Raw genomic sequence first — 13,279 nt, 5'->3', positions numbered from 1 at the left:
TATCAGTTCCTCTCTCTCCTCCTCTGATTTTGGCACTCATTTTCAACAACAAATCTGAAAGAACTCTGGATAAATATGCATAAAAGACCTTAGTGAGTCTCTGCAGTTAATCCTGTTGCCAGGCAGGAGGTGGTATGCCAAAAGTGATATTTTCCTACTGATAAGCAATGCCTTCAGCTAATTCGCAAGAGAAATGAATAGGATTTGAGTTACTATCACCAAACAAGCCTTTCATTTGTAATCTCCAAATTATTTATCAAATATCTTGGATCTAAGACTGGGAAGGGGTGCCTGGCTGGCTTAGTTGGTAGAGCATGCAATTCTTAATCTTGGGCCCCTGAGTTTGACCCCCACATTGTATATACAGCTTAATAAAAAAGTAAATTAAAATATTTTTAAAAAGGGATCCCTGGGTAGCTCCGCGGTTTGGCGCCTGCCTTCAGCCTAGAGTGTGATCCTGGAGACCTGGGATCCAGTCCCACGTCGGGCTCCCTGCATGGAGCCTGCTTCTGCCTATGTCTCTGCCTCTCTCTGTGTGTCTCTCATGAATAAATAAATACAATCTTTAAAAAATATATATTTAAAAAAAGAAAAAACAACGAAGACGGGAAGCATCCAATAACCCTCCTCCTAAAAAAATTAAGTTTCAGAATTATTAATAATTGATCAATAAGTAATTCTATTATTCAGCTTAAACAAAGATGTATTACTCTACAAAAACACCCCCATCCCACTTGTGGGTTCAGACAAAACTTCTGACTCAACTAGTGAAAAATAGCTCTGGTATAGGTTATCTGGCATATTTGTTCACAAATACTACTATTTTTCTGTAGTAGCTTCTACCTAATTTCTGATTTCAAGGACTGACCACAAAGTAAAGTGAGATTCTTGCCTTCACAAAGCCTACAGATTGGGGATTGGCTACGCTTTTAAAATCTTCTACATGAGGGACACTTGGGCGGCTCATTTGGTTAAGCATGTGATTCTTGACCGCAGCTCAGGTCTTAATCTCAGGGTTGTGAGTTGGAACTCCATGTTGGGCTCCACGGTGGGCATGGAGCCTACTTAAAAAAATAAAAATCAAATATTCTGCCTGAAATAGTTGCCAAAATTTTTCGTGCTGTAGGAGTGTGGAGCTAGGACAATATAAATTGCAAATCTATACAGGTTCAAAATATTTTCTCCTACAACACAACTTCCTAACAGCCAGAAATGCTGTGATCTAGCCAGAAGTCAGATTTCTCTAAAATTAACAGCTAATTTTTGTGGCTGTGTAACAGATACAGGTGGTTGCCTAACCAACCTATTTACCACCTTCGTCTTGCTAACAGCTCCATAGATTGATTTAGGTATCACCATATTCTAGCCATGTGCTTCAGGAAAGTGAACCAAGCTCCAGGCACAGGTGATCTATCTTGATTAGCCCAAACTAATCATGGAAATTCCCTTCCCTCTGTAATGATTAGTCTTGAAAGGGCCATGATCCAATTGTAGCTATTGAGACAGGGGCAAGTTTGCTGAAGATGCTTCCAGAAAAGGTTATTAGTTATTATTATTTAAGATTTATTTATTTGAGAGAGAGAGAGAGAGCAAGCTTGTGCTGGAGTGCAGAGTGGGGGGAGGGACAGACAGATGGAGAAAGAAAATCTCAAGCAGACTCCCTGCTGAGAGTGGAGCCCCGATGCAGGGCTCTATCTCACAACTCTGAGATCATGACCCTGAAGTAATGAGCCAAAATCAAGAGTTGGATGCTTAATTGACTGAGCCACCTAGGCACCCTGGGTTTTAGTTTTTAAAAAAGATCCATCGGGATCCCTGGGTGGCGCAGCGGTTTAGCGCCTGCCTTTGGCCCAGGGTGCGATTCTGGAGACCCGGGATCGAATCCCACGCAGGGCTCCCGGTGCATGGAGCCTGCTTCTCTCTCTGCCTGTGTCTCTGCCTCTCTCTCTCACTGTGTGCCTATCATAAATAATAAAAAAAAAATTAAAAAAAAAAAAGATCCATCAAAAGGGGATCCCTGGGTGGTTCAGCAGTTTAGCACCTGCCTTTGGCCCAGGGCGTGATCCTGGAGTCCCAGGATTGAGACCCACGTCGGGCTCCCTGCATGGAGCCTGCTTCTCCCTCTGCCTGTGTCTCTGCCTCTCTGTGTGTGTGTGTGTCTTTCATGAATAAATAAATAAATAAGATCCATCGAGAGAGAGAGAGAGAGAGAGAGAGGAGAAAGGTTGGAGAGCTTTTTTTCTTCCTCCTAATGTTGGAGCATGAGGATGTGACACTCAGATTGCTATAGCCATCTTGAAACTTTGAGGGACCATCCATGATATGCCAAGGATGGCTGAGCAAGAAGGATGGTAGGACTCTAGGTCCTTGATGGATCACTGAATTGCTAAATTGGCCAACTCTAGGCCTTCCTTACTTCAGAATGTCTCATGTCTTGTTTTTGTTTAAATCTATTTTGACAATGGCTTTATGTTATCGGAATACAAAAAAATCTTAACTGACAGAAGCTGAATTAAATAGTGTAAAAATCTGAAGAATGTCCTGGAAATCATATGTCAACTTTAATCATTTTAGTGAATTACCAGATTTCTCAAGCAGACATAATCCTAATGAGTTGGTCTTAAATCATACTTTGACTATTAGATTTTGATATTTATGTTTTTGACATAATTTGTTTGAATATGCAGGCTCACTTTTTGGTGTATTTTTACTGAACTCAAGTTAGACTACATCTTTACTGTTATTCATTTCCAGGTCACATTTTTTGCTATGGCTGTTCATTGTCATTAGTGTAGAACTTTTCTAGTCCAGTATATTTAAGGACTTTTTTCAGCTTTATAGTTAGCTCATCCATAATTCTATATCTGAATTATGCCACGAGTTGGTTGGCAATTCTAACTATCACTTATTTTGTTTTTTTAATATTAGCTAACATTTATTGAGCTAATATTACTGTGTGGTAGACACTGTGCTAAGTGCTTTAATTTTTTTAAACTATCATTTTTTTAATAGAATAATTCTAAGAAAGGCCCATAGTGAATATCATCCTCAATGGGGAAAAACAGAGAGCTTTTTCTCTAAGGTCAGGAACATGTCAGGGATATCCACTCTCACTACTGTTGTTCAACATAGTACTGAAAATCCCAGGCTCAGCAATCAGACAACAAAAAAGAAATAAAAGGCATCCAAACTGGCAAGGAAGAAGTCAAACTTTCACTCTTCATAGATGACATGATACTCTATGTAGAAAACTCAAAGACTCCACCAAAATATTGCTAGAACTGATACAGGCATTCAGCAAAGTCACAGATTATAAAATCAATGCACAGAAGTCTATTGTATTTCTATATATTAACAATGAAGCAGTAGAAAGAGAAATCAAGGAATCAGTCCCATTTACAATTGAACCAAAAACCATAAGATACCTATGAATAAACCTAAACAAATAGATAAAAAATATGTAGTCTGAAAACTTTAGAATACTTATGAAAGGAATTGAGGAAGACACAAAGAAATGGAAAAACATTCCACACACACAGATTGGAAGAATAAATATTGTTAAAATGTCTATGGTACCCACATTTAATGCAATCTCTATCAAACTACTACCAGCAGTTTTCACAGAGCTGGAAAAAACAATCCTAGAATTTATATGGAATCAAAAAAGACCTCCAAATAGCCAAAGGAATGTTGAAGAAGAAAACCAAAGCAGGAGACATCACAATTCTGGACTTCAAGCTGTATTACAAAGCTATAATCATCAAGACAGTATAGTACTGGCACAAAAACAGACACATAGATCAGTGGAACAGAATAGAAAACCCAGAAATGGACCCTTACCCTACGGTCAACTAATCTTGGACAAAGCAGGAAAGAATATCCATTGGAAAAAGACAATCTCTTCAAAAAGTGGTGTTGGGAAAATTGGAAAGCCACGTGGAGAAGAATGAAAACTGGACCATTTTCTTATACCATACACAAAAATTCATTCAAAATGGATGAAAGACCTAACTATGAGGCAGGAATCCATCAAAATCCTAGAGAACATAGGCGGCAACCTCTTTAGCCTCAGCCACAGCAACTTCTTGCTAAATACATCTCCAAAGCCAAGAGAAACAAAAGCAAAAATGAACTATTGGAACTTCATCAAGATAAAAAGCTTTTGTACAGCAAAGGAAACAGTTGACAAAACTAAAAGGCAACCTAAGGAACGGGAGAAGATACTTGCAAATGTCTTATCAGATAAACGGCTAGTATCCAAAATCTCTAAAGATCCTATCAAACTCAACACCCAAAATCCAAAAAATCCAGTCAAGAAATGGGCAGAAGACACGAACAGACATTTCTCCAAAGAAGATATACAAATGGCTAACAGACACATAACATACAAACTAACAAACAAAAAACCCAGTCTGGAAATAGAGTGTTTCTAAAGGAGCTACATCATTTCACATTTCCACTAGTAGTATATGAGGGTTCTGATTTTCCTATATTCTTACCAACACTTATTTTGTCATCTATCTTATTGATTATAGCCATCCTAGTGGGTGTCTAAAGTGAATTCTTATTGGTTTATGAGACTTAGCAAGTTGATGATATCATTGATTTATACAACTTAGCAAGGTGAAGAAGAAGGGGAATGCATCTAGGAAGAATGAACAGTATGAAGTCCTGATGTATTTAGGTTTGGTTGGGGGCACTAGATGCATGGGGAAGACAGTGTGAGAGATAAGGCAAGGGAGTTAGGAAGGGATTCTGCTAAGGACTTTGGAATTTATTTTGAGGGAAATAGACGCCAATAAAGGATTTTAACCAAGGGAGTGTCATAATCAACTTTGTCCTTTTAGGGGTTACTCTGGGAGCAATATAGTGATTGGTACGTGGGGACCAGAATGGAAAAGAGAGATACAAAACAAAAGGGCTCTCTTGCAGCAGACTGGGTGAGAAATAATGTAAAACTGGAACAAGGAAAAAACAATAGGGGTGCCTGAGTAGCTCAGTTGGTTGTGTCTGCCTTTGGCTCAGGTCATGATCCCAGAGTCCTGGGATTGAGCCCTGGTATCATCGGACCCCCTGCTCAGTGGGGAGCCTGCTTCTCCCTCTCCCTCTGCTCCTGTCCCCCACCACACTCTGTGTGCTTTCTTCTTGAATTAATAACGTCTTTTTAAAAAAAGTCACTAGAGATGTACGAATGGGGGACTCAAACAAGACATAATATGGAGGTAGAATTTATAAGGCCTGAGTGCTTGAATGGGGATGAAAAAGGAAGAGCCAAAATAATTCCTTGGTTTCTGTTTTTGACAACTGTGTAAACTTATGATAAAATATTAAAAATAGGGCAGCCTGGGTGGCTCAGCGGTTTAACACCACCTTTGGCCAAGGGCGTGATCCTGAAGACCCAGGATCGAGTCCCTCCTCGGGTTCCCAGCATGGGACCTGCTTCTCCCTCTGCCTATGTCTCTGCCTCTCTCTCTCTCTCTCTCATGAATAAATAAAATCTTTTAAAAATAAGAAAGAGTGGTTAAGATACATAAAAGAGAGCTATGGAATTCACTTAGATATGAATACCTTAGGAGAGAAAAAGTTTGAGACAGAAGATTACGAATACAGTTGTAGGTACATTGAGTTTGTGGCTCTTGAAGAATTCAAATGGAGATACTCAATAAGTAGTTGGTTATGTATATATATTCAGAGCTCTGATGACACATCTAGTATGGAAATAGAGATTTAGAATATGGAAGCACATAAGTGAGAGCTGCAGTTCCGGGAGTGATTAACACCACCAAGGGTTAGCCAAAAGAAGTTGAGGGGATGGTCAACAACAGAATCATTGGAAAGGCAAACTTTAGGGATTGGCAGAGAAAGATAAGCTCATAAAAGAGACATAGTGTCTCGGAGAGATGGGAGGAAAACCTATTTGGCATGTCATCACAGAAACCAAGGGAAGAAAGAAGTGAGTAGTCAGGTGGATTATCAAATGCAGAATATGAAAGTCAAATAACCTATAAGCTGAAGCATCCAGTAGATTGAGCAAACTTTTACTTTCTTTTTTTTTCTTTTTTAAGATTTTATTTATTTATTCATGAGAGACACACACAGAGAGAGGCAGAGACACAGGCAGAGGTAGAAGCAGGCTCCATGCAGAGAGCCTGATGCGAGACTTGATCCCAGGACTCCGGGATCACGATCCGAGCTGAAGGCAGACACTCAACTAGTGAGCCACCTCGGTGTCCCTAAACTTTCACTTTCATAAGTACAGTTTCAGGAAAATGGTAGGTTAAAGAGTAAATACACGACAGACTTCTTAATAAGAGAACAGTAAATTCATATGTGATGCCATTTTTTTATTACTAACACATAGCAATCATAGAGTTGCTTTTAAGCAGAAAAGGAAAATAACAATATGGACAAATAAATATGAAAATATTTAAATGAATAAAAATAAAATTCAGGAGAATGGGCATATTGGCTAATATTTGTAAATGATATAATCATCTACCCAAACAACCCCATTAGAATCAGTAGACAAACTATTAGAACCAATAAAAGAGTTCACAAGTTTACAGGATACAATCTTATAGAATATTGTTCTGGTGGTTCCTGCAATCAAACTATCCCAAAATGTAGTAGCTTAACAATAATTTTATTAGACTTTACTATTTATAGCACAGAGCTCAGCTGGGCAATTCTTGAGCTCCTCATGACATTGACTAGGATCAGTTGTTGGCTTTCAGGCTTCAAGATGCCTTAACTCTCACTCTTGATGATTTAGTGAAGATGGTTGGAAGGCTGGGCTCAGCTGGGCCCCTCTCCCTCTCTTTGTAGTAACAGGGCCTCTTTATAGGGTATTTCCATCAGGTAGTTGGACTTCAGGGCTCCAGTAAGGAGTATTGCACAAGACAGGAGGTGAACGCTGCCTGGGCCTAGGAACCTGTGCAATATTACTTTTCCCATATCTTTTGGTCAAAGCAATTACAGAGTGTCTATATTTGAAAGGAAGGGGTATAGATTTCCACCTTTTGGTGAGAGAGTATCAAAGAATTTGTGGCCATCTTTAACCGTCCACAGAAGTTGACAGAAGGGAGAATATACATGTAATCTCTAAAATTTATAAGAGATGAATAGCATTGGTAGCTGGAATATACAAAGAACCCCTGCAAACTGAAAATGACAGCTGCTCCAATGGAAAAAAAAAACATGAACAATGACTGTACATATGAAATTTATAGAAGTGGGAACCAAAAAGCCAATATGCATACAAATAATGCTGAAAATCACTGGTAGTCAGTGAAATGAAAATCAAAGTATAAACAAGCTATAATTTTACAATAGGCTTTCTCCATATTGTATTAGTGATATTTTGGACCAGATAATTCTTTGTTGTGGGGGCTATTTTGTGCATTGTAGGATGTTGAACAGGACCCTTGGTCCTTACCCACCAGATGTAGTAGACATACAAGGTTGTAAGAATCAAAAATGTCTCTAGACATTGCCAATTGTCTCCTGAAGGACAAAATTGCTTCTGGTTGAGAGCCACTGCTTTACACACCTATCAGCTTGGCAAAAATTAGAAAGTCGGTTAATGCTAAGTATTGGCAGAGATATGGCAACATAGGAACCTTAGCCACTGCTGGTGTGTGTAGACAGCACAGCCATTCTTGAGAACAACAGCCAAATTAAATACACAATTACTTCATCACCCAGCAATTCAGAGCTATATATGAGGATGTTCTCTGCAGCTTTGTTTGGCAGAGGGGAGTTAGAGACAATTTACAAAGTAGTAGCAGAACACTCCAGCTAACAACAAAGGGGTATACCTTTTTCTTAGTGCAAAAGGAATATTCTGCAAGAAAAATCATAGATTAGGCCACACATATGTCTTAATAAATTTTACTTTAAAGATTTATTTATTTATTTACAGAGAGAGAGAGTAAGAGCATAAGTGGGAGGGGCAGAGGGAGAGGGAGAGAGAATCTCAAACACACTCTTCACTGAGTACAGAGCCCTATGTGGGGCTTGACCTCACAACTTGGAGGTCACGACCTGAGCCAAAACCAAGAATCAAATGCTTAACCAACTGTGCCACCCAGATGCCCTAAGTCTTAATAAATTTTAAAAGATTAAAATCATATCAAGTATTTTTTCTGATCGTAATGTAATGAAACCAGAAATTAATAACAGAAGGAAAAATGGAAAATTCACAAATTGAACAACACATTCTTTTTTTTTTTTTTTTCAAGATTTTATCTATTTATTTAAGAGACACACACAGAGAGAAGCAGACACATAGGCAGGGAGAGAAGCAGGCTTCCTGTGGGGAGCCTGATGTGGGACTCAATCCCAGACCCTGGGATCATAACCTGAGCCAAAGGCAGATGCTCCACTACTAAGCCATCCAGATTTTTTTTTTTTAAAGATTGTTCATTTAGGGGAAGCCTGGGTGACTCAGTGGTTTAAGCGCCTGCCTTGAGCCCAGGGCATGATCCTAGAGTCCTGGAATCGAGTCCCATGTCAGGCTCCCTGCATGGAGCCTGCTTCTCCCTCTGCCTGTGTCTCTGCCTCTCTCTCTCTCTCTCTCTCATAAATAAATAAAATCTTAAAAAAATTGTTCATTTACTTATTTGGAAGATATATATATATCTAGAGAGAGAGAGAGAGAAAGAGAGAGAGAAAGCACATATATGTGCACTCACTGGAGAGCACCCATGAGCAGGGGAGAAGCAGAGGGAGAAGCAGAGAAGCAGACTCCCCGCTGAGCAGGGGGCCGGATGTGGGGCTCCATCTCTGGACCCTGAAATCATGATTTGAGCCCAACGCAGACATTTAACCAAATGAGCCACCCAGGCGCCCTCAACACATTCTTAAACAATCATTGGATTAAGAATAAATTATAAAAGAAAATTTAAAATACCTTGAGATAAATGGAAAAGAAAAATCAACATATCAAAACTCAAGGAATGCAATGAAAGTGGTACTAAAAGGGACATTTACAGCTATAAACACATACATTGAGAAAGAAAAATGAGGGCGCCTATGTTTTCCAATTTGCTGGCATACAATTGTTCATAGTATTCTCATAATCCTTTTTATTTCTTTAAAATCTGTAGCAATGTCTGTACTTTTTTCTGATTTTAGTAATTTGATTTTTCTGTTTTCTGTTTTCTTAGCCAGTCTAGCTAAAGGTTTGTCAATTTTGTTGATATTTTCACCAGAATCAAACTTTTGGTTTCGTTGATTTTCTGTATTGTTCTTCTATTATCTATTTTATTTATCTCTGCTCTGATCTTTTTTATTTCCTTCTTCCTGCTAGCTTTGGGTGAAGTTTGTTCTTTTTTTCTGGTTCCTTACAAAATAAATTTAGACTATTGATATGAGATTATTTTTCTTTTAAAGATTTTATTTATTTATCTATTTATTTATTTGAGAGAGAAAGAGCATGATACATTTCTAGAAACACATTATCTACTAAAATGGAATCATGAAGAAGTAGAAAATATGAATAATCCTGTAGCTAACAAGGAGATAGAATCAGTAATAACATCCCAACAAAGAAAAGCCCTGGGTCAGAATTCTGCCAAACATTTAAATAATTAAATCCAATCCTTGTCAAACTCTTCCAAAAAATTGAAGAGGAGGAAGCATTTCTTTCTTTTTTTCTTTTAAGTTCTACTTTTTAATCTTTTTTTTTTTTTTTTTTTTTAGTAATCTCTGTACCCTACGTGGAGCTCAAACTCACAACCCCAAGATCAAGAGTCACATGTTCTTTTGACTGAGCCAGGTGCCCCAGGAGTAAATATTTCTTAACTCATTTTTTTTTCTTATTTTTTTAAATTTAAATTCAATTAGGGGTGCTCCTGGGTGGCTCAGTTGGTTAAGTGCCTGCCTCTCTCTGGTCATGATCCCAGGGTCCTGGGATTGAGGCCCACATTGTGCTCCCTGCTCAGCACGCAGGGAGCCTGCTTCTTCTTCTCCCTCTGCCTGCTGCCTCTCTCCGTGTCAAATAAATAAGTAAAATCTTTAAAAATTTAAAAAATTCAATTAATTGACATATAATGTATTATTAGTTTCAGAGGTAGAGGTCAGTGATTTATCAGTCTTATATAATACCAAATGCTCATCATATCATGTGCCCTCCTAATGTCCATCACCCATTTTTTTTTTTAATATTTTATTTACTTGTTTGACAGGGAGAGAGCCAGAGAGTACAAGCAAGGGGGAGTGGCAGAGAGAGAGGGAGAAGCAGACTCCCCGCTGAGCAGGGAGCCAGATGGGCCTCGATCCCAAGACCCTGGGACTATGACCTGAGTTGAAGGCAGATACTTCCCTAACTGAGCCACCCAGGCACCCCATCACCCAGTTTTTAACTCATTCTATGATGCCAGTATTCCCCCAATACTGAAACCAGACAAAGATATTGCAAGAAAACTATAGACCAATGCTCCTTATGAATATTGATGCAAAAATCAATAAAATACTAGAAAACCGAATTTAGCAGCATATTAAGAGGATACCTTGCAACCAAATGAGATTTATTCCTGAAATGCAAAGTTGATTAAACATATAAAAATCAATGTACTACACCACATTAACAGAATGAAGCGGGAAAAATGCTAATCTCAAATGATGCAGAAAGAATATTAGAATTCAATATCTATTCATAATAAAAACACTCAATTAGGAATAGCAGGAAATTACCTCAACAAAATAAAGACCGTATATGAAAAACTCACAGCTAACATCATACCCAGTGGTGAAAATCAAAAGGTTTTCCTTTAAGATCAGGAACAAAACAAGAATTTTCACTTTTACCACTTTTATTCAATAGAGGTGGCAGCTTCTGCCACTATTATTGGCAGCTCTAGCCAGAGTAATTAGGTAAGAAAAAGAAAAGCTTCCAAATTGGAAAGGAAGGGATTAAATTATCTGTTTATAGATGACATGATCTTACATGTAGAAAGCCTAAAGATTTCACCAAAAACTCTCTAGAGCTAATAAACAAATACACCAAAGTTGCAGGATACAAAGCCAACATACAAAAGTCATCTACATTTTTATATGCTAACAGAGAATAATCCCAAAAGGAAATTAAGAAAACAAATCAAAGGGTACCTGAGTGGCTCAGTGGTTGAGCGTCTGCCTTTGGTTCAGATCGTGATCCTGGGTCCTGTGATCGAGTCCTGCACTGGACTCCCCACAGGGAGTCTGCTTCTCCCTCTGTCTACTTCTCTGCCTCTCTCTGTGTGTCACTCATGAATAAATAAATAAAATAAAATCTTAAAAAAAAAGAAAACTAATCTATTTATAACAGCATCAAAAATACTATGAATAAACTTAACTAAGGAGGCAAAAGGCTTATATACTGAAGACAATAAAAAATGGCTGAAATAAATTAAAGACAAATAAATGGAAAGACATCACATGTTCATGGACTAGAATACTTAATACTGTCAAGATATCAACCTAGCTAAAGCAATCTATAGATTTATTTGAATCCCTATTAAAAATTTTAACACCTCTTTTTCCATAAATAGAAAAATTTACCCTAAAATTCATATGAAATCTCAAGGGACCCTGAATAGCCAAAATAATATCTAAAAAGAACAGGGCAGCCCCAGTGGCGCAGCGGTTTAGCGCCGCCTGCAGCCCAGGGTGTGATCCTGGAGACTCTGGATTGAGTCCCATGTCAGGCTCTCTGCATGGAGCCTGCTTCTCCCTCTGCCTGTGTCTCTGCCTCTCATTCTCCCTCTGTGTCTCTATAAATAAATAAAATATTAAAAAAATAAAAATAAAAATAAGAACATAGTTGGAAGACTCATATTTCCTAATTTCAAAACTTATTTCAAACTACAGTAATAAAAAACAGTGGGGTGTTAGCACAAAAACAGATATATAGACCAGTGGAATAGAATACAGAGGCCAGAAATAAACCATTATGCATATGGTTAAATGTTTTTTTTGACAAAGATACCAAGTCCATTTAATGGAGGAAAGTATAGTCTTTTCAACAAATGATGCTGAAAAAACTGGACATTCCACATGCAAAAGAATGAAGCTGGACCCTTACATTATACCATCTAAAAAGTTAATTCAAAAAGGATCAAAGACTTAATCATTTTTTTCTTTTTTCAAAGACTTAGTTATAAGGTGAAAACGGTAGAATCTTAGAAGAAAACCTATGGGAAAATATCCATAATGTTGACTTTGGCAAGAATTTCTTGGATATGACACCAAAAGTTCAGGCAACAAAAGAAAAAATAGATAAACAGAACTTCATCAAAATTGAAAACTTCTGTGCATCAAAGGGCATTGGTAAAGGAGTGAAAGAAAGTACAATCCACAGAATGGGAGAAAATATTTGTGAATCCTGTATCTGACTAGAAATCAATATCCAGAATATATAAAGAACTCCTACAACAAAAGGGCAAACAACTCTATTCAAGAATGGGCAAAGGAGTTGAATAAACTTTCCTCCAAAGATATACAAATAGCTAAACAGCACATGAAAAGATGCTCAAGATCACTAGCCATTAGGGAAGTGTCAATCTAAACCACAACAGATACCATTCTATACCCACTAGGATGGTTATTATAAAAACAAAAACTAAAAAACAAAATAAGTGTCAGTAAGGATGTGGAAAAGTTAGAATCCTTGTGCATTGTGAGCGAGAATATAAAAAAAAATGTGGTGGAAAACAGTTGTTGGGCATTTCCAAACTGTTAAATACAGAATGACCATATGATTAGCAATTCCACTTCTAGGTATACCTCTAAAATAATTGAAAATGGGGAGTCAAGCAGATACTTGTACACCAATGTTCATAGCAGAATTACTCACAATAGACAAATAGCAAAAACAACCCAAGTATCCATTAACAGATGAATGGAATAGAAAAATGTAGTAAATACATAATGGAATATTATTCAGTCTTAAAAGGAATATATGTGGATGAACCTTGAAAACAAGCTAAATAAAATAAACCAGACACAAAAGGACAAATATGACATGATTCCCCTTATATGAGGTTTCTAGAATAGGCCAATTCATAGAGACAGAAAGGAGAACAGTGGTTGTCAGGGGCTAGGAGGAGAGGGGAATGAGAAGTCAGTGTTTAATTGGTACAGAGCTTCAGTTTGGGATAATGACAAAGTTCCGGAAACAGTGCTAATAGTCACACAACACTGTGAATATACTTAATGCCACTAAATTGTACATTTAAAAATAGTTAAAATAGGGAACCTGGCTGGCTCAGTCAGTAAGAGTGTATGACTCTTGAGCTTG

The sequence above is a fragment of the Canis lupus genome, chromosome 3, assembly GCF_048164855.1.
Source record: "Canis lupus baileyi chromosome 3, mCanLup2.hap1, whole genome shotgun sequence".
Lineage (NCBI taxonomy): Eukaryota > Metazoa > Chordata > Mammalia > Carnivora > Canidae > Canis > Canis lupus.
The sequence above is the reverse complement of the archived record's forward strand: the minus strand, read 5'-3'. Positions refer to the sequence as shown.